This window comes from Temnothorax americanus, unplaced genomic scaffold (genome assembly GCF_048541705.1).
Source record: "Temnothorax americanus isolate GAGA-0224 unplaced genomic scaffold, ASM4854170v1 Scaffold19, whole genome shotgun sequence".
In the NCBI taxonomy this organism is placed as follows: domain Eukaryota; kingdom Metazoa; phylum Arthropoda; class Insecta; order Hymenoptera; family Formicidae; genus Temnothorax; species Temnothorax americanus.
The window spans coordinates 3722126-3745884 of record NW_027509329.1 but is presented as its reverse complement, the minus strand read 5'-3'; the positions used below and the strand labels follow the sequence as shown (position 1 = coordinate 3745884).

General features: G+C 43.3%; 2 pseudogenes across 1 annotated transcript; both read right to left on the bottom strand.

Annotated features, from left to right (window-relative positions):
• Positions 1–8389: 8389 nt before the first annotated feature.
• On the bottom strand, positions 8390–21737 carry LOC143896567 (uncharacterized; annotated as a pseudogene).
• Positions 21738–21948: 211 nt separating this feature from the next.
• LOC143896601 (uncharacterized) lies at positions 21949–23139 on the bottom strand (annotated as a pseudogene). The gene is made up of 3 exons (XR_013256697.1): positions 22739–23139; positions 22291–22630; positions 21949–22208 (listed from the first exon to the last, which is right to left on the bottom strand). The product of XR_013256697.1 is annotated as an uncharacterized LOC143896601 (transcript).
• Positions 23140–23759: the final 620 nt, after the last annotated feature.

Genomic DNA, 23759 nt, shown 5'->3' with positions numbered 1-23759 from the left:
CAATGAAAACTTCTGACGGTATTTTGAATCCAAAGATGGTTTCCTTTAGAAGTAGAATCAATTTATTCCTTTAGAGGGCCGTTTTACACACACTTCCCTAATCTTATATGACTATATATATAATTTCATATACGATTATATTATAGTAAGTTAGGTTGTAACCGAACGATACATAATCGGGCTATGGAACGCGCTATTTTGTCTTCTAAGTCATCGGTCGCCACTCGGTTTGTCCTTAATCCACCGAGAAGGTAAGTATTTGTGACGTAAACGACACTATGGTTAACCAATTTGTTTAAATAATTTTATTTTCAGATTCCCGCCACGGGTGCTTTATCACCATCGCCTGTCCTCGGGGCACCGTTAGGTATTGCCCTCCAAGGTCTACCAGGGACACTGATGTCCGCGACACCACTCGATCAGGTAAGTACGTGCTAATTAATTCCTTAATCTTTCTTTCTTTCAGATTCCAGCCACGGGTGCCTCATCTGCATCGCCTCCTCTCGGATCACCGCTCTCTATCACCGGCCTGCCTCAACTGTGGAACCAAGATGGCGCAACAACCGCTTCATCGGGTAAGTCCCAGTATCGTGGTAAATTAACTTAACTAATTCTCCTTATTTTCAGGTTTTCACTACGGGTGCTTCATTTCCGTCGCCGATGTCGTGGTTAACCGCTGCTCACCGCTGCCCAGGACCACCGCGTCCGTAAGATGTCGCGACAAAGGTAAGTATAAGGCTGAGTTTCCACTGAGCACGTCACGCGTCGCGTCGTCCGAGTTGAACCAATCAAAACATCCCATTTAATTACATTCTTGTGACGGGATCAAAATGGGATGTTTTGATTGGTTCAACTCGGACAACGCGACGCGTAACGCGCTCAGTGGAAACTCAGCCTAAGAACTGTCGTAAGTAACATAATTAATACTGTTCTTTTTCAGGTTTCCGCCACGGGTGCCTCATCTATGGCCTCCTCCGCTGCAGCACCGATGATGATCTCCGACCCGGATGGACTCCTTTGCAAGATGGAGCGACATTTGCCGGTTCATGTAAGTAGAAGGTAAGTAATCGATAACTTCGTATATATTTTCACAAATGATTCTTCCATTTATTGTTAACTATTGTTTCATAATGGTGGATGTTTACAATTACTGTTTCCGCTCAAGATAGCGGTCGCACGTCTCGCAAAGTGCGAAGTTGCCGTTTTCGGTACGCAAGAACCGGTTGCCTTTCGTATCGGCGACTTGTAACGCTATGTGCGGGCGTTCCCGTTTGTTTCGCACACTGTGGCAATCTTATAATTGTAATTCGGAACGTATTTGCGGTAGTTACTGCGACACGCCGAGATATACGCGCGAGAAGGATGTTACCTATACGAGCGCCCACGAGAGACTGCCTCAAGGAATATTCCGCTCTTCAACTCCCTACCTCCGATGTTTTACGCCCACCATGGGGTCTCGGCCGCTTTTTCCTTGCGGTACATTTCCACGCTACGCATTTACAATAGGTGTTTACGCCGTTTGGCCATGCCAAATGTTCGCCAGATGTTCCCGGCGGAAATTTCCACTCGCAGCACCCTATTTGCGACGCGCTTAATCGGCTTCCGGGTAGTGGTTTTCCACCACTCTGAATTTTCGACTTTGAACGGCGCCGACCTGTGCGCACGTTCTCTCTTACGTCCCTGTAGAGGGTTCCGGGTCGACTTCTCGAAGAAGACGTCCGGGTCGCTTTCGCGGTGCCCGCCGTTGAGGGCGACCCCCGGTGCTCGCTTCCACCGTCCCTACCAACGATATTCCGGGACTTAGTTCTTGTAGCCGACGTCTAGGTATCGACTTCGCGGCTTGTCGCTGGAAAACGGGTTCCGGGTGATCGGATTTTGACCGCGACCTGTTCCTCGGGTGTACCGGGTCTCGCTCTCTATGCACCGTGGGTTTTTCCTCGTAGACGATGTCCGGTTATCGACTTCGCGGCCTGTCGCCGGAACACGGCTTCCGGGTGATCAGATTTTTAATGCGATCTGTTCCCCGGGTGTACCGGGTCTCGCTCTCAATGCACCGTGGGTTTTTTCTTGTGGATGACGTCCGGTTATCGACTTCACGGTCTGTCGCCGGAACACGGCTTCCGGGTGATCGGATTTCGACCGCGACCTGTCCCTCGGGTGTATCGGGTCTCGCTCTCAATGCACCGTGGGTTTTTTCCCCGTGGATGACGTCCGGTCATCGACTTTGCGGCCTACTGTCGCCGGAACACGTCGTCCTGGTGGTCGGATCGCGGCGCTTTCGCGTGTGCCCTTATTTGGAGACCTCATGAGTTGGCACGAATGGTTATTATTCGCGCGGCACTCCCGGTTCGGGTACTTATTACCCTCGGTCTCGATTGTGTGTGGCTCGACTGTTACGTTAGCCTGTGCGGTACCGCGATCCACGCACAATTAAATAAATGTTACTCCCAGTCGGACCGGGCACTGTTGTGCCGGAAAATTAAACGAAACCAATGTGGATCGGGAAAAAGAAAGACTTAAATACTAAATAAGTCGCAGTTCGGCGACCGCTGTCGCTTCGCTTATATATTCTATATCTATTATTGCGCCGGACGAATCAAAACTTAAACTATAGTGACTCTATGGTCAAATAATCAAAATAATACTAAAATATGGTTACAATGTATAATAGGGTTGGGCTCCCTGGAAATCCCCGTTCTCGGAACGCTCGCGTTAACCTATTCTATTTCGGGGACGTTCCTCTCGTCCCCTGGGGTCTCCTTTCCCGAGGATGGGCTGAGGAACTCAACCGTGTCGTCCGGCTCGTTCGGCGCCGGCGCTTGTGGCACCGCCGTCAGTATCACCGTCTTTTGGACGGTGGTCCTCGTCACTTGGATCTGGTAGGCGCAATCGAACGCCTCCGCCGCCCGCCGGATCGCTTCTCTCTCCGCCCAAGCAGCATTTTTCGGTTAACTTTCCGACTAAGGACTACTTTTCTCTTAATCACAACGTTGTAAGCGGTTCAAGAAAGTTATAAAATGTAACTAATAATTACTAACGTTTTTTGGACGTTGTCTAAACGTTAAAATTACGACGTGTTTTTTTTATCACTTTCCCAACGTCAAATTCGAAACAGTTTAAGTCCTGTTACCCGACGTTAAGATATTTAACGTTCGCCTGACGTTATACTCTGCACTACACTTTTCGAGCGACTTTAATACGTAATTCCCAACGTAAACCAACGTTTTGTTATCAAACGTTGTAAAACGCTAACGTTGTAAAACGTCGCCTGTGGTCATTTCTGACTGACGTTAAGAAATCGCGAGAAATGGTAACAAATTCTGCCTAAATGAATGTAGAGCAGATTACTGCTGCATCAAGCGGGCATCGTCGACGGCAATTCGCGGCGTCGTGCGTGAGCTACGAGGACTATGCGACGAATGTTGACGATCCACGGCCGAACAGGTCTATCTCATCTCACGCGGTTATCGTCGCGTCGTCGGGAAACAACGCGCGCGCGCCGCGCGATTCACAGCTCGAGAGCGCGTTCGCTCGGCTGCACGGCTGCCATAACTATGCTCTAGATCACCATATAGATGGTATTGCATAGGTCGGATTTGGTTAAGATATACGACTCATTCGCAAATCTAGTATAGAATTTTTAACTAATTGATACTTTATCGACATGTTAAGTCAGTTTGGCGACCTTGTTAAGACTTTTAGTCAATATAGGTACATTTTTGCCTACAGTGGTATACTACTTAGTTTGGAAAAGTCTGAAAAAGTTAATTATTTTATACGAGAAGACAAATTTTAGTAGAATTTATCGCACCTTTTACTACGTAAAGTTTGATATAGTGTGGAACGCTGACTTCGCCATTTTCATTCCTCAAAGAGGAAAGCAAATAATCCGCCATTTTCCAGTATATTTATATTTATATTTTTTAACGCACTTTATTAACAATTTAAAGCATTTATATAATATCTGTTGTTAAGGTTTTAACAACATATTTATCTTAAAAGTAATTTCGATGAAAAAAAATTAAAATCTACACTTTGGAAAATTTTAGTTATTTATTAGAATATTTAGTAAATTGGAATATTTTAGAAAGGATTCGTCTAATTTCGACTTATCATTTCCACATTTATCAATAAAGTGAGTTTTGTTATACAATTTCAGTGCTGGGTTCGTGTATTTATGGCAAAATTACAATAGTATCAAAGACTGCGCAAACTATATTTTTCCTATAAAGCCATTTTATTTGTGCCAAATTGATAAGTACGTATTATGATACATTTATTACACCAATGCCGTCATATGGTTTGAATGGAAGCACGAAAACTACACCTAAAATGTACGTTGTGAAAGAATAACCTCAGGTCTAGCAGAGTGTTGTACAAAATCAAAGTTTACATACCAACGTTAAAACTGGTGAAAAAAATGTAACCTCAATTTAACTTATATAAGTCGGATTCCAACGTTGGTACAACCTAAATTTGATTCCCCAAATTAGTGCAAAAGAGGGTTGAAACGACGTAGCGAAAACGTTGGATACCAACGTTAAGTGTGTTTATCTTAACGTCGGGCGGACGTCAAAATGCTGCTTGGGCGCTGGAGTGCCCCATCCGCTGGCGTCTGCCGTCGTTAGCACCGACTGGTGCACCACGACGCCGCTAGACGCCCGTGGAGGCGTGTTCCGCGCGCTGCGTTTCGCAATTGCTTGGGGCAGTGGCGTTGCCCGTCGCTCTGCGCGCCGCACTTCGTCGGGGGAAAACCGCCTCAACACCACTTGAGGCTGGCTGAGCAGCTGTGCGCGCACGGTTTTGGCGCACGGCTTCAAGGTATGCCGGTTCTACTTCGGGAGCTCCGAGGGGGAGGGTGAGGGGTGGGGGAGTACCGCGGGCCGGAGGGGAAGGGGGTACCGCGAGCGGGGGAGAGGGATACCGCTTTTGCGTTTTCAACCGCGGAGGAGGGGAAGGGGGGTACCGCGTTTTCGGGCGACGCGGGTGAGGGGGAAGGAGGTACCGCTTTCGCGTTTTCGACCGCGGTGGAGAGGGGTACCGCGTTTTCGGGTGCCGTAAGGTGAGGGAGAGGGGAAACCGCATTCGCGTTTTCCGGTGCCGCGGGTGAGGGGGTCCGCGTTCGCGATTTCGGCGCGCCGCGGGGGAAGAGGTCCGCGTTTTCGGGCGCGTCGGTCCGCGTGACGTCACATGGCGCGCTCCTGCTCGCGTTATCTCCCCCTCGTTAATGTTCTCTTTCGCTCCCGTCCCCCGTTTGCGCGCGTCTTCTCGCTCCTACCCATTATAGTTAGATTATTTTTATATTATTTTAAATGAATTATTTATTGGAAATAAAAGGAAGAATATTTTATAATTTATATGAGACAAATGAGAAAACGTTTAATGATCGCGCGACGAATGCGGCACGCGCATTCTTATCGAGAGTTGCCGCTCTGTAATTCTAAACCGCTAACAGTGGACAAGGGAACGGCAGACAGAAGGAAAGATAATTTTAGATACAGTGATATGTATTTTAATATATGTGGCGTTCCGCGCCACCAATAATACACGCCCGCTCGGTGCCTGTCATACTGGCAGTTCGCAGCAACGCCGCTAGGCGTCGCATCGCCGGTGCATTTACGCAAGTCCAAAATTCCGCACCGACTAGTATAAAGGAAGACCTCTTGCGGGAATGGACGATTATTCTTCGACGCCAATCGCCACGCATAAGAGCGCTCAGACGCTGAAAAGCATTAAGTTACGAGCGCTAGACGCTTCCATCGTATACCACGCACGGCCGTTTACGGCGCCAGTCGCCTGCCAGGTATCACAGCGCTAGGCCGCTTACGGCGCGAGTCGCCTGCCAGCGTATCATAAGCGCTCGGTCGCTTTCACGGCGCAAAGCACCTGCTCACCAACAGGGCGCCCGGCCGCCTGCACGGCGCGCAGCGCCTGCCGGCCAATCATAGCGCTCGGCTGCTTACACGGCGAGAGACGTACACTAGTCAACGACAGAGCGCGCACGCTTCCCATAGAGCGCGGAGACAGCCAAGCAGAGGTTACGTTCGACAACAACCCTCCATCTTGGCGGCGCACGCCAGGGCTAACGAGTCCACCGACCAGGGCAAGACGCCGCGTTTGTTCGAGGAGCGTTTTGTCTCCAAAAATGGAGACCCTACCAAACGTCGGCAGACGCAGCCTATACCTCTACAGGCCCTTACAGTCAGGAAACGCCAAATGGTCCTGTCTTTTTCTCAGTCGCTTGTAACGAGCATACAGTCTTCTCCTCGCGAGCAGCTCCAAACCTCGCCACCTAAACGCATACACGCGGCATAGGCCCCAAGCGTACACGTGACGTAGCCACCTCTACCAAGCCTGACGACTTCAAGCCAAGAGCACCAGTCGGCGTGGCCGTTGGCCGTTGCCACCCAGACGAGCCCAAGGAAGGAGCAACGAAACGTCGCCACGCAGACCAAGAAGGGAGCTTTCAAGTAAAAAACCGATATTTCTAATACACTGACATGAATACTTGTAATTAGGTAAATATATTGGGTTTAAACATGTATCAATTGTGTCGCCTACATATCTATCCCACCGATGCGATTCACACTCCTTGGCCAACTCCTACTCACGCACCAGTAGCAGACAAAGTTAGAATAAGGTAGAATACCGCATAGAAATAAGTAGTAGCGCCGATAATATACATTTATTTCTCATGTTAATAGTAATAAAATATAATAATAATAAAACAATAGTAATGAAAAAAAAACTTCTACAGGATTGTTCATAAAAATTCTTCTTTACCTGAAACACACAAATAACACAATTAAGATCCGGATTCAATATTTTTTATTGAAAAAGCGATTATCTTACCAATACTCTTCTTTCTCCTCCTTTTAAACTCCTCCCCGAAGAGTCGTCGTAAATTAAAAATGTCGAATTCGTTGCGTTCCCATAATACGTCCTGCAGTTCTCTGTTTGCCCGCCTTTTTGACCACATCCACCGCCAATGCTCAATGTTTATAAAACCCGGTATTATGCATTCCATACGCGGCTGTAAAATTAACATAAAAAATATTAATTTTGTCTTAAAACACGCGCACGCACGCACAAAAAAAAAAATAATACTCACGTAATTGCGGGTGGATACTCTGAACCGCTATCAAATAAAATGAGAAGCGAGGATTTGCGTGATTTATCTGCGGCATATTATGTTATAAAAAATAATCCTCGCGAGAAAAAAGACAGCTATTGAGCAACTATCAAACAACTAAAACATCTTTAAAATAATTAAAACATTTTTAAAACAGTTTTTGAACAATTATCAAACAACTAAAACATCTATATTATACTACAAACTGTATGGAAAAAAGAAATAAAACATTGTAACATTTATATAGTTTATTAAAAAAAAAATTATAATTATTTCTGGTGTTGCGACCACCAGTTAAATATTTTTAATACATTTTGTAATGCGCAATTCTTAACATGTTTTCTACATCGTATAGTATTAGTAACATCTAGATTATTTAAAGATTTGATATCTTCGTAATCTGCATCCAAAGTCTCAATGTTTAGGTTTTTTCTCGCTTTATTCTCAAGCAGATCCACCAGCCATTCTCGTTTCTGACATCTTTTGACGTACACAAGAGTCGACGTCTCGTCACCCTCTCCAAGTACGGCTGATGTAATTAGGCGTTTCACCATGCTGTACGGCACGTTTCCGTTTTCCCATCGTAGTCCATGGTGATTTGCAATCAACCAGGAATTTAAGCGCATGACTTATCGAATTTTGTGAGGAGACTCCACGGCATGGGGCATGTAAAAATGTTATGTACCAGAACAGTCCCGTTTCTCAGAACCGCCACCTCCTTTACGACAAATTTCATCCCGACGGCAAATCCTTGCAGATGTGCAATGTGACGCCATGTGAGGTCACGCGGACCGACGCGCCCGAAAACGCGGACCCTCTCCTCCGCGGCCCCCGAAAACGCGGTACCACTCTCCCCCGCAGCGCCCGAAAACGCGAACGCGGTCCCCCTCCCCCTCACCCCGCGGCGCCCAAAAACGCGGTACCCTCCTCCTCCTCTCCCGCGGTCGAAAACGCGAAAACGGTACCCCCCTCCCCCGCTTGCGGTACCCCCGTGCCACTCCTCCCGCCGCGGTATCCCACCGCCCCTCACCTTCCGGGGTAGAACCGGCATATCTAACCTACTTATTATTTTCAGTTTAAATTATAAGGTATGTTTGCAAAATAATACGATTAATATATTTGTATATAACAACTATAATATGTATTATATAACAGTTTTTTTCACGAATTATATTACAGATAATTTCACACTGTTTACAAAAATATTTAATAAAAATTAATATGTCCATTTAGAAAATTAAGTATCTTATGCAAAATTCGAAAAGAAAGAAAACTTAAAATAACATAAGCAACGAGAAGTGCCGTTTTCGGTCGAAGCGGATCTTGATGCTTAATAATATTTCACAATATCAATTATTATTAACTACATGTTTCAGTTTTTAAATTGGCACTGCGTGCTAATATGGACTTTGTCGGACTTAAAACACAATTGTGTAAACTGAAACTAGAAATAATATATCTCATATTAATTTGATATTGTCAAGTAAAATAATATACTAGAAGAATATTTATAACAGTTATACAAATTTATATGGTGCGACGCTTTTTTCCCCGGTCTCGCAATCCGGAAGAGGGCTATTGTGGATTAGCAGGACGCGCGACGAATTAAGACACAAAATAATTGGGCGCCAGGTGCAATTGATCGCACCACCGTACACTATTATATATAACGCTAGATTCCCGACGATACCTCAGGGCGTAGTTCTCTTTAAGGGAATTCGGAGAAAAGGCGTAACGCAATTAACCACACAAAAATGTAATAACAGAATCACATGTAATATATTTAATTAGTCAAGGTATATGTAATGCATTTGCAACAGAAGATCAATCAGTGTAGATGTTGGTATAATCGGTCCGAGCATCTCGTATTCAGAATCAGACCATGCGGCAACGAGACATTATTGGCGGCGAATCGACGCCGCGGCACCGAATTAACGCGAAGATGTTGGATAAATTACCACAAAAATGTCGGATATGCTGACGCACGAATGCCGCATAACTAACGCAGTAGCCGGACGCGAAACTGTCGGATAGAGTAACACCAGACTACTAGAATAGGTGCACGCGAGAATGTCGAATGTCAAATACTATAGAAGAACGCACACAAGATCAGATCAACGCAACAGATAAACGGAGACGAACACACAAAAGATTAACACGAGAAATAATTAAGGTAACGCGGTACCTTACTTCGAACACACAACGAACTTACACTACGAGGCCGACGAACCGAATCGCCGCACCTTCGTTTGCGTCTTCGACGCGCACCCGGGCCACCTCGATTCCGCACAACGCAAAAATTATGGGCGATCTCGCCGTGTCGACCACGCTGGCCGGCGATTGCCCCCGAACACTAAATAAGGACTCGTATCGCGGACGATCCCGCGGCTTGCCACGCGAATCCCGAATTCTTTCGCAAGTCCGGAGATTCCGCGGCCCCGCGCCGATCCCGACGATCTTCCCGTCCCGCCAAACGCAATATTTGCCATCCTCGAGGGCCCGAATACGCTACTCAACTACGAGGACGAGTGCCCTTCAAACTACTACATGACCCTACATGACCACTCACGGCTCGCCGTTTCCTTCGCAACTCGCTCCCATTATCGCCACGCAAGGCATGCCACGGTTATCCCGATTCACGCGAGGAAACGCGGAACGATTACTCTCGATAACACGACAAAACGCGACACGATTACTCTCGATAGCACGACAAAACGCGACATGATTACGAACTTTAACACAATGAAACGCGATACGATTACTAACATTAACACAATGAAACGCGACACAATTCGACCCGATCAATCCGACTCACACAATTCAACGCCACGCGACTGTCGGCCGTGACGGTGTTCCCGGGGAGGGCACCATTGGTCTCTACGTACAGAAAAGTTCACTCTCGGCAGGGCCCTGGCACGATTTTCACACAATTCTCTACCGAATGCGAGCGCCAGGTAACGCACGCTCTCATACCGCCGTCCACAGGTAATTCCTGCAGTGCTTAGGTAACCGATACGTGCCTGGGGCCAGTGCCTCGAGCGAACCCTCTTTTCTTAACGCGGGGACGCCAGAGTGGTGACCTTACAATGCGTCGAGCTTCCTCGTCGGTCCGGGCAGCTCGTGATTCGGGCGATGCTTCCTGGTTCTTCGCCGGCACGACAGTGACGAAACGATGGCCCGCCGGGATCGCGCCGGTTTCCCGCGCCTGCGCTGTAACGTGTCGCTCGACCGGATTGCCGAGCCTAGCGCTCCCGGCGCCTAGGCTGCTCGTGTGCCGCTCCTTCCGGTGGCGCCACTCCAACTCTAGAGCGCTTTCACCGGCGCCTCAGCTTCTCGCGCGTCTTCCCTTCCGGCGGCGCCGCTCCAACTACCTCCGACTCGGCGCGGGCTTTTCAAATCAACCGGCTGTCCGGGCCGCGATGACTGAGCCGGCGTTCGGGGTCAGGCTGGCCGGGCCTCTGTCCCGTCCGCCGGCATCCTTTCGGGGCAACGGCCACAGGGCTGTGCTTTTCCCTGGGCCGCTCCTCGGCACCCTGGCCTGAGTGGCGTTTCGTTCGGGTGTGTCCCGGGGTCCTCTCGATGGTTCTCCCGCCGCTGTTACGACCAAGTACGGAGTGAATTTCAGCCGGTGGCACTCATGCGCTTGCGGGGAGGTCCGGGCGATCCGACTGTCGGCCATGTCCCCTTGCCGCTTCCTTAGTCCGCTGCCCTTCCTCGTTGCGGCCCCCGGCCGTTACATGTTGACTCCAGCAATCCCTTAAAATTTAAAGGCTAATTAGGCCAATTAAATACGCAACCGCCCTCCCCTCGCTCTAACAAGGAGGCATCTCCGAATTCCCCTCGGCCGAGCCCGTCCGGGAAGTAGACGCGACTTGTCACGTCACAATGGATAGATCTACTATAGAGAATATATTTATATATGATTATCTTTAACCTTATAAATATACTTTTACATAATCACACATGATAATATACTAGTATATAAGACCATATATAATTATATAAAGTTATACTTAAAGAGATTTAGCCATATAATATTAATTGTTCAAAATTATATTTCCATTTCTTATATGACTATATATATTTATATATTTACTGTTATAATAATATTGCTTGGAACTCTTTATTCAATTCACAAGAGCAACACACAACACGTCTTGACTCAACGATAATCAAGGCTCTAATGCACATGACCGTGACGACTGTACGCAGACAACGACCGTACGACCGTAACGCATGAGTGGCGCTTAGAACGCGCGCCACACAGGAGCTGCCCTCTCTAGAGGCGGGAGCGCATCGCTCGTTCAAAGCCCGGCTCTCAATACTCCCTCTCTTTGTGCGAGCGATCCCTGGTACTTCTCTAAATTTAGTCCTTATCTGAAACACAACAAGAATCAGTTATCGAGTAAAATTAATCTCTAATTTTGGTTAGACTCTATATTCATTATCTTATCTCTTAGATATGCAAATGCTTCTAAAGGTAAAGGTTTTGTCATAATGTCCGCCAAATTTTCTTTGGTCTCAATCCATTCGACTTTCACCTTCCCTTGATCAACACACTGTTTGATAAAATCTCCATGAGTGTCAGCCATATGTTTTCTGTTTCCAGTTTCTTCTCTTTCTCTTAAGTTTTTCTCTATTTCCTCTAAGTTGTCATCAAACATTTTAAGTTTGTAACTTCCATCCTTCTTAGTGCAGTTTCCTGCTGCTCTGTTGTCACACCAGATTGTTACAGGCAAGAATGTTCTTCCAACAACATATCGGAGCGACTTGTCCAACGAAATTACTTCTTGACAGGCCTCACTCATTGCTAGATACTTTGCTTGACAAGTAGAGAGTGTAACATATGTCTGTTTATGACTTCTCCATGCTATCAAATCTCCAAATAGTTTAATTATATATCCTCCAGTGGATGTAGAATCAATGCAATCTCTGAAACTAGCGTCTGTTAGTGACTCTAACACATCTGTTTTACCTCTAAATATTAATCCTCGATTCGCAGTTCCTCTAAGATATCTGAAGACTCTTTTTACATCTTGCCAGTCTTCTTCTGTAGGCTCTAATTGTTTCCTTGCTAAATAATTCACTGCAAAAGCTATATCAGGTCGTGTAGCATTCGCTAGATACATTAAGCTTTCCATTGGTTCTCTATAAGGTACTCTTATAATTTCTTTTCCAGTGTTTTTTTTCTTCTAATTTACTCCTTTTGTTTTTGTTGCTCATCCTTCTGGTAACCATAGGACTGCTCTGAGGCTTGCATTTATTCATATGGAACTTTTCCAGTACGCTCTCAGTATATTGCATCTGATGAATGCTCATATATACCTTTCTTCTTTGTTTCGTTCTATCGTTATTCCCAGAAAATTCTTGGGTTTTCCAAGATTCTTTGTCTCAAAGATTTTACTCAACTTCTCTATGATTTCCTCTAATTTCTTCAGATCATTGCTTGCAACTAACATGTCATCAAAGTAATATGATCACTATTTTGCCTTCTTTCCTCCACGTGAACAGGCATGGCTCATGTAGATCATTCTCTAATTCAAGTTTCTTAGCTTCTTCTGAAAACCTCTTACTCCATCTTTTCGGACTTATTTTCAATCCGTACAAAGCTCTATTTAGTTTACACACTTTTGTCTTCTTGGTGTTTTCATTCACTTCTACTCCGTCTGGAATTTCCATATATATTTCTTCTTCTATGGTTCCATTCAGGAATGCAGTTTTCACTTCTAGTTGGCAGGTATATAAATTATACTTGTTTATTATTGCCAATATGGATCTAACCAAAGACAATCTTGAAACCGGTGCATATGTCTCTTTCAGATCATACACATTTTTGTCTTTACATCCTCTTATCACCAGTCTCGCTTTATATCTAGTTGATCCATCTGCTTCTAATTTCTTTTTAAATACCCATCTTGAATCTATAATGTTAGCTCGTTTGCCATCCATCATTTCTGTCGGTCTATCAACAAACATCCATACTTGATGGGTCTGCATAGACTCAAGTTCTCCTATTACAGCATTTTTCCAATTTTCTTTTTCGCTGCTTGTCATTGTCTCTTTATATGTCGAGGGCTCTCTATGTAATGATGCCAAAAGACATCGACTCAGTTCATTTTCCATTTCTATATTCTGTCCAATATTTTTCACATTGGTATAATTAGTGAAGCTAATATCTCTTCTATTAGTCTCCGCACGTTAGTGTCTCCATTATCTTCTAGTTTTCTTTTGGTTTTACTTCTAGTCATTGGAGTTTTACTTTCCTTTCGTTCGACCTTCTGTTTCTGTTCTTCTAATTGGGTTGTTTGTTTTCTCGGTTTTCCTCTTTTCCTTTTCTCAGGAATCTCTAATTTTTGTTCTCCCTTTTCCTCATCTTCTACAAATTCTTTCATCCAATTTTTGTCTGAGTCTTTTTCTTCTTTTGCTTGACTGTTTTGATATACATTTTTATATGTTACCTTTTCATTAAATCGAATGTGTCGGGACTCTATGAATTTTCTTGTGCTTGGATGCCAGAGTATATATCCAGTGTCGGTATATCCCACCAACACACCTCTAATAGCTTTCTTATCGAATTTTGACGTAAGCTTTGGTACTCTTGCATATCCAATGCATCCGAATCTTTTTATTTGTTCAAAGTGACAACTCGTTTCTGGTGAAAACTTCTTCAGCGGGATCTCGTACTCTATAGTTTTGTGTAGAGATCTGTTATACGCATGCACAGCAGCGTCAACTGCCAACTCCCACATACTCTTTGGTAATCCCGAGTCGAACATATATGTTCTTACTTTCTCTTGCAACTTTCTATTGATCCTTTCTGCAACTCCATTATGTTCCGGAGTGTACGGTGGTGCAAATATGGCTTTTATCTTTTCTCTTTTTAATACCTCTTTGAAAGCACCTTCCGTGAATTTCTTGCCTTGATCTGACTTCATGTAGCATAGCTTTTCTTCTTTTCCTAGTAGATTTCTGGCGGATATTAGATATTTCTCTAGAGCCTCTCCCGATTCATCTTTTGTTTTCAGAGAGTATAGGCTTTCGCTAGTGTAGAATAGTCGTCTATAAATGTGATTATAAACCTCCTTTGTCCTGGATAGAATGTAGGTTTTATTGGATCCATGATGTCCGTATGTATTACCTGTAGTGGTCTTTGTGCTCTACTTCTGTTTTCTTTAAACGGCAGTTTTGCCATCTTTGCCATTATACAGACTTTACACTCTGATATGGAGTTATCAAACATTCTCTAATCTTTTTTCTACTTTTTGTAATTGTCTTAGATAGTTTAACGATGCATGACCTTGCAGCCGGCGGCTGCGAACGTGTCGCCTGTCACCAAGAGAAGACAGGAGCAGGGTACAACGACGGCGGAGAGCAGCAACGAGCGCGCCAGCCCTGAGACAGTGAGGGCCCAGCGGCGTATAATTCAAGCGGCCCAGAGAGACGTGGCGACCGTGGCGGAGCGATTAAGAGCGATGCGTCGAGGAGCGACCATTTAGGTCAACGTGTACATAAATGTATATAGATAGATGTATAAACCTAAAGTTAAAATAGTAAATAAGAACACACGCGATAGGATAAGTTTCGGTCGACACATTAGTGCGACAATAGAATTAAGATAGGGAACCCAGATATGATTTTGTTTCGATATCGGTTACGTTTAGACAAAGCCGTTGGACGAGCCAACGAGTTAAATCGATTTATTTTCTTTTGTTTCATTTTCTGAATTTTGGCTTTGTATTAACTCGCTTGGACGAGAAAGATGTTTATGTTGTTTTCTGAATAAAAATGTTATTTTATTTTGAGTTAAGTACGAGAGAGAGTTAATTTGTCTCGACAACCAGAAATTTACTGTACGATTAAAAAACCCGACAGATTACAAGAAAAGTTTCAGAGTTGGAAAGATTTGAATAGATAACCCCTGAGGGGAATGAGAACTACTGGAACGCGAGTAATACCACGAACAGTTAGTCCGGGAGAATTGAGAACCACGGGTGCGCGATAAAGATACGTTTACAACGAGCAAGATGGTAATTAAATAAACCGACCCACCGGGCGGATCGGGACAAAAACGACGCGGACGAATCACAAAGATCGATAGTAATGCAAAGCGACCAACAAAAGTCCAGCGAAGCGCGCGAAACCAAAAATCGGTTTACCACATGTGGTGGTAAGCGAACCGGGCAAACGGATAACGCGAACGATAAAGTTACGACGCGAGGGTAACAAGAACACCTCAAAAGGAGGATTACCACGAACAGATAACGTAGCAAACAAGTAGGTAAAAAGATCGCCTTACCATGCGGTATGGGAAGGGAACCACGCGAACCACAAAGTCAAATGACCGATTGACGATGCCATAGGGCTACATATGCCACGAAAACACCGCGGACACCGGCAATCGATAGGCGCACTGGGTAAACCGCGAAATCAAGTTACTAAGTGGAGTGGTAAGCGATCTGAGCGAGCGGAGGGCCAAGCCGGCGAACAGACCATGCGAGCGTGTAATAGTTGGCGAAACCAACGCAAGCATACGAATGAGCGGCGTGCTGAACGCCTGGAACGTAAGATCGGGATACCACGGAAGCGCGGTAACGGCGGGAGGCAAACGGGTTAACCGGGCGGCGAATGGAGACCGGGGGCGCACACGGGGCGTTGCCAGAAACAGATCACTACCAACGGTCAGCTGATCGAAGGTAGGGGAGGCGCGAGAGCGTTACCAAAGATTCGCGTGCGTGTAGGAGCACCGGGTATATCGGAGAGAGCGTAACGGGTGACCACGAAATCTAATACACGTGGTAAACGGAACTCGCGAAGTAAAAGACCTAGCGATGAAATAATAACGGGGAGACCACCGCTGTGGGCTAAATAGTCGAGCCAGTATATAACAATTGGCAAAATCATGCGACAAATGACCAATGGCCGTACCACGAGGCGAACGACAGCGAGCGAACACGACGCGGGGCAGCGAAAGTCCATGGTAACAAATTCGAAGTTAATCAATGTACGCGCGAAGTTCTATCTTCCAGTAGAATCATCTATTAATACCAATGCATAAGAACTCGAAGTTAGAGATATTGGAATATGGAATAATGCGTAAAATGGCTATTCAAATGTAGAAACAGCGAATGACCCAGGCGAGCGGACGGCTTCACGAAACCACGAGCGAAGCGTTAATCATAGGAAACAAAATGTAAACGCGGGGTCCCAGTTCTAATGCAAAGATTAATGACATGATTCAGATTAACAGAAATTTATTTATTAATTAACGGAAATGGGACACCGGGTAGAGCTCGAAGGAATATTCGAGAGGTATGAAAAACCTGTTATTGCGAGAACTATTGATTAGAACGGTGGAATGTAAATAATAAGACACAATGGGCCTTTTGTTCGAGACAACACCTGTCGCGGTGGAACGCGGAAGCGACGTGCGGCACCTGCCACTGTAAGACGGACAGGTGCGAAACAGATGTGGAAAGGCGGATTTACGCCAGAGTGGGGAGCCATCCTCGAAGTCGGGAGCCCAAGCGGAGCCCAAGCCTTGAGGATTCCGCGCCAGAGCTTCGTCGAGTACAGTCAATTCGGTCTTGAAAACCTTGCGATTAAAACTTAGACTCTGCGTAACATATCCCGCGGTAGACGCGTTAAAATCTAAGTCAATCACGAGAAACTTGTATAACCTGAAATAGAATAAAATAGATTATATTTTATTATCTAAAAGAAATCAGAGTACTTAAATTCATTCGTGTGCGGGTAACCTATCTAAAAGACATACTTACCTGATCCTGATACTTACCTGTTGGCGATCCCAAGTCCGTTCGGGGAGATCCTAAGTCGGTCCAGCGCAGATCCAGAGACACAGTCAGCGGTGCACAGCTGCAGTCCAGAAGAGGTCCGAGGTGCTTGGTCCATCGACGATCCAAGATCCAGCGGCAACGGGGCGACCTGAAACAGAAACAAGGAAAGAGGAATCAGCAAGGCGTCGAAAGGTTGGGAAAATCCTAATATCTAGCGTCATCCTTTCTCGTTTTGAGGGTTAAAATCGAGTGGCGACCGTGTCGGTGACACCTAAATATAAATCGGGGGGAATATCACTCCTCCGTTCGGTTACAACCTAATCTAACATGCCATAACATTGCCTCATTTATTTTCTCTAATTTCTTTACTTTTTCAATTACTGAGCTTTCACACATTTCTTCCATATTTTCTATTGTCTGTATATCCTCTAACTTCATGACTTGCTCGAGTTCAGCATTGTTTGTATTCTATATTTTCGTTTTCGTTCACATTTGCGAGCTCTCCTTCATTCTCCTTCCCAATCGCAGAGCCAACATTATTCTTCTCCTCTAACTCTCCCTCCGAAATTGATAATTCATTGGTGTGAATGTTTGCTTGCGATTGTTCAGGAAGCTCACAATGTGGAACAATTTCTGCTCTACATCTATACACAGCACATTCTACATTATCATTATTCTCTATATTATAATTTTTGACTTCAAACTGTATAATCCAATTTGGTTTCTCATAAATTCCTTCAAAAACTATATTATTTTATTTGTCAGTTGAACAATTTATCATCTAAATAAATACTGAACCCTGCATCAGCCAACTTTCTTAGAGATAGTAAATTTTCGGATACTTCCTTAGTTGCAATTACATTTGTAAATTTAATGACTTTCTTTTCTTTCTCATTTGTTAACAACAAAAGATCTCCTTTACCATTTATTGAAATGTTTGTAAGCTCATTCTTATATATATATATATATATATAAGCGGTGAGATCCCGACGACGGGCAGAGGCGCCGTACGGCAAACCGGGCTCGTGCGACGACCGGGTCTCCCGTTTAAGGGTGACCGGCCGCCTAGTAGTGTGTCACATTGTTTTGAGCCTTTCGACTCACGAGACTCCTAGAGATATCATTGCCACCTTTGACTAGAGAGGATACGGCCTTAGAGGCGTTCAGGCATAATCCCACGGATGGTAGCTTCGCACCACCGGCCGCTCGACCGAGTGCGTGAACCAAATGTCCGAACCTGCGGTTCCTCTCGTACTGAGCAGGATTACTATCGCAATGACTGGTCATCAGTAGGGTAAAACTAACCTGTCTCACGACGGTCTCATATATATATATATATATATATATATATATATATATATAAGAATGAGCTTACAAACCTTTCAATAAATGGTAAAGGAGATCTTTTGTTGTTAACAAATGAGAAAGAAAAGAAAGTCATTAAATTTACAAATGTAATTGCAACTAAGGAAGTATCCGAAAATTTACTATCTCTAAGAAAGTTGGCTGGGCGCCGCGACGGTGCGGCGAGCCGCATATATATATATATATATATATATATGTATGTCAAAAGGCAGCTTTTGGGACGATTTTTAGCATGAATCGGTAGTTTTGAAGACTTTTGGTGCTTTTCAGGTCGGTCCTGAAAGCTATATATGTCTATAGGCAGTTGTAGGAACTGACCTGAAAACTACCGTTTTATTATTTTTTTATATAAAGGCTTTGAAACTGCCAATAGATCTAAATGTTTATACAAGAAAACGTATAACTGTTATTATTTATAAGATAAGCTATATATATTGTATATATGTTTATAAAAATTTTTATTATAGTACTATCTACTCAGTAAATCCTATATAAAGTAAATATATATTTTTTTAGTACATAAAATTTGTTAAATTCTTATTGACCTGAAAACTGCCATTCTGCTTATATATATATATAATGATCTATATATGTCTATAGGCAGTTGTAGGAACTGACCTGAAAACTACCGTTTTATTATTTTTTTATATAAAGGCTTTGAAACTGCCAATAGATCTAAATGTTTATACAAGAAAACGTATAACTTATTATTTATAAGATAAGCTATATATATTGTATATATGTTTATAAAAATTTTTATTATAGTACCATCTGCTTAGTAAATTCTATATAAAGTAAATATTTATTTTTTTAGTACATAAAATTTGTTAAATTTTTATTGACCTGAAAACTGCTATTCATTACTGATGCTGTACATACATAGACGTGACAACTACTACTTGAGCAAGAACTTTAATACCTTTAGCTTTCTACGTTCATTGTTGATCCAGATAACTCATAAACTCTTATTGAATGTTATGCTTTATATTTTGAAGTGCAAATGAAAATGCTTGTGTTATTCAGATAGCTGTAATTATTTTTCCACTATGCATTTAACAGAAATATATAAATTAATCAAAGTTTTTGTATGAAATTGTTTGTATTTTGTATGAAAAATAACAAGAGAAACGCTCTCCAGACATGCAATCAAAAATCATTATATGTAAGGCAAATGAGAGCAAAACGCCATTGTCAAAGCGAGAGAATAAGTTTTAAATCTTTCGCTTTGACAACGGCGTTTCGTTCTCATTTGCCTCATATACATATGATCTTTGTTCGTTCGATAGTTAGACGAACTATTAATTTTTGTTAATCATGTTGAAAGAAGAAGGCTGTACTGTTCCTGAAGTTCCATTGGCTGTCGTACGTCGTACCATCTACATGTCTTAGAATTTTATGATGAAAACGCCAAAATGAATTCGTTATTAGCGCTAAGTAACATATGTAATATTTACAGTTATTGCTGTTTGCAATAAACGTAATTAAGATAGTAAGTATACATATATTATTATTGAACAATAAATTTTGTTGTTTTTATCACACATTTGTGAGAGTAACGCACTTTCATGTATCTTAACCTAGTCAGGTTAAGATAACACAATCACAATTTTCAATCATTACAAATGCCATGGAAACAATTATATTGTTTGGCTGCGTTTAATATATCCGATTTATTATATACATAATATATATTCTTTTGTATCAGTTGTTAAAAAAAGATGGTATTTCTTCAGTTTAGCTACAGCAGCACAAAAAACGATGAACTTAGGTTCATTCGACGCGTTTTTGCACGAAACGAAAGAATCTGGTAGAAAAAAGTGTCGCTCTGCCCCGCGACGCGAGATATTAATCGTTAAAGTTGACAGGAATCAGGTTATGATTCCTGTCATACCGACGAGATGCAGCGACTAACGACCATGCCCTGCGGCCACATGCGCATGCTCAGTGGTCGCACGCGCATGCAAAGTGAAATATAGCAGCTATTTTGAATATTGAAAGGCATAAATAACTAATATATATGTCGAAATAGTTCACGCATACACTTCCACGCGAAACTAGGTCCACCCCCACCTCCCCCCTGCTTTCGGGGGATGTGCGGTAGCCCGTTCCTTGTTTACGTGTATACTGTTTATGCATACACAATATATATGTCGAAATAGTTCACGCATACACTTTCCACGCGAACCTAGGTCCACCCCCACCCTCCCCCTGCTTTCGGGGGATGTGCGGTAGCCCGTTCCTTGTTTACGTGTATACTGTTTATGCATACACAATATATATGTCGAAATAGTTCACGCATACACTTTCCACGCGAACCTAGGTCCACCCCCACCCTCCCCCTGCTTTCGGGGGATGTGCGGTAGCCCGTTCCTTGTTTACGTGTATACTGTTTATGCATACACAATATATATGTCGAAATAGTTCACGCATACACTTTCCACGCGAACCTAGGTCCACCCCCACCCTCCCCCTGCTTTCGGGGGATGTGCGGTAGCCCGTTCCTTGTTTACGTGTATACTGTTTATGCATACACAATATATATGTCGAAATAGTTCACGCATACACTTTCCACGCGAACCTAGGTCCACCCCCACCCTCCCCCTGCTTTCGGGGGATGTGCGGTAGCCCGTTCCTTGTTTACGTGTATACTGTTTATGCATACACAATATATATGTCGAAATAGTTCACGCATACACTTTCCACGCGAACCTAGGTCCACCCCCACCCTCCCCCTGCTTTCGGGGGATGTGCGGTAGCCCGTTCCTTGTTTACGTGTATACTGTTTATGCATACACAATATATATGTCGAAATAGTTCACGCATACACTTTCCACGCGAACCTAGGTCCACCCCCACCCTCCTCCTGCTTTCGGGGGATGTGCGGTAGCCCGTTCCTTGTTTACGTGTATACTGTTTATGCATACACAATATATATGTCGAAATTGTTCACGCATACACTTTCCACGCGAACCTAGGTCCACCCCCACCCTCCCCCTGCTTTCGGGGGATGTGCGGTAGCGACATATAATATTGTGTGTGCATAAACAGTACACACGTAAACAAGGAACGGGCTACCGCACATCCCCCGAAAGCAGGGGGAGGGTGGGGGTGGACCTAGGTTAGCGTGGAAAGTGTATGCGTGAACTATTTCGACATATATATTGTGTATGCATAAACAGTATACACGTAAACAAGGAACGGGCTACCGCACATCCCCCGAAAGCAGGGGGAGGGTGGGGGTGGACCTAGGTTCGCGTGGAAAGTGTATGCGTGAACTATTTCGACATATATATTAGTTATTTATGCCTTTCAATACTCAAAATAGCTGCTATATTTTCCAAACTTTTTTGTTTATAACTTTTTAACGAGTAACGAGCAACGGCTAAAACCTTCCGAAGGTCATTCAGGAGGGTGACCTTGACAACATATGTCAAGGTCAAGGTCATTGGGGCTGGGTCCGCTATTATACATATTTACCGTGATTTATTATTTTAATAAAATAGAACTAATAGATTTTTTAATTTAGCATGGAATATTAGCAATTACAATTAAGTGTAGTCAGTGCGATAACAATATAAACATTAATAAAATACATTAAAATATCGATGTAGAAAACAATATTACATAAAAAATATACATAAAGAACGTGTCTCCAAAATGTGCGATAACGTGTTTTTAACGAGCAGTACTTGGTCCCGGCTCCTCGGATGAGACTGGCTGGTCCTCGGTAATAGACATTGGAGGATACATCTCCGCGATGATCTCGAAAAAGGCTTCGATACGTTCCAGTCGTTTATAGGCGCGTTTGAACAGATATTCGGACAAATATCCAAGAAAGTGCTCGGATTTAGTTCCGTATCTTGGAATATTTGCCTGAACCTCTCTCCAAACGCGTTCTATATGTTGAGTGTGTGCACCTGTAAATTAAAAAAATGTATTGGAATGCAGTACAAAATTAATAATATAATTAGCTATATATATATATTTAACATTTTTTACCACTCTCAGGATCGACAAAATTGTAGGAATGGTTCACTGTCAGATGTTGGAAGTCTTCATTGCTTAAGCAATTGTAAGACTTCCAACAATCTGACACGATCGTGGTTCCTGGCAGAATCCATTCCTTGATGCATGCCAGGAGTGTCTTTTCTGTCCGATCCTCGACTGGAACAATGAAGACCTTTTTTGAGTCTCGCTCGTACCCTCCAAAAATCCAATTACCCTTTAGAAGTCGGCCACGATTGTACTTGCGATGTCCAATTTTTGCTTCATCTATTTCAACTGTGTGTCCTGGGCCACCAAGCTTTGTACTATACTTATCTGCCCAGAACACACAGACCTGCAGGTAAAAAAATAATATTAAAATTATTTTTCGACATTAATTATTATACATTTTTCTTTACTATACAGTACAATTATTATTAACATAAATTTAAGATATAATTACCTCTCGGCAAAAATTGAACCAATCTGTAATCGTGGCTGACGCTACGCCAGTCTCATCCATTGTGTCATCGTGACGCGGATGTCGAAGCATCAAAAAACATGCTACTATTTACAAATAGTAGCGATGTTTAAATGACTTTTATGGAACCAAGTACCGGTTTTCGCACTTTTGTAATAATCGCACGTTTTGCAGACACGTTTTTTATGTACATCTTTTACATAATATCGTCTTCCACATCGATATGTTAATGTATTTTTATCAATATTTATATGATTACCACACTGACTACACTTAATTGTATTTGCTATTACGCCATGCTGAATTAAAAAATCTATTAATTCGCTTTGGCTATACGTTAAATAGGAAAACTCTAACAAACCTAACATTATTGCGCGTGTCTGCGACTTCACATATGACTTTAGCGCGTTTCATTTGTTTAATTCTACTTGTTATTTTGCACACTAATTTCAAGTTGGCGCACTTTGCATGCGCGTGCGACCACTGAGCATGCGCATGTGGCCGCAGGGCATGGTCGTAGTCGCTGCATCTCGTCGGTATGACAGGAATCATAACCTGATTCCTGTCAACTTTAACGATTAATATCTCGCGTCGCGGGGCAGAGCGACACTTTTTTCTGCCAGATTCTTTCGTTTCGTGCAAAAACGCGTCGAATGAACCTAAGTTCATCGTTTTTTGTGCTGCTGTAGCTAAACTGAAGAATTACCAAAAAGATTTTGTGTAACACATCAAAAAATGTTTAGACAACACAAAATTATTATTGCATAATTTTTTAAGTGACATGTATCTGATTTTAAGTATTCTAGTTGGATTGGCGAAGAACATTTATTACAATAGATGTAAATTTATTTTATGATTCTTTTATACGTTGGCAGTTTTATCATATAAAATCTAGAAATAAAATCAAGTATGGAAAGAAGTGCACTATTTATATTCGCTAAAAGACAATCAACCTTGTATGGATCATGATAGATCTTCTGGTGAAGGTGTTGGTCTCTGTGTT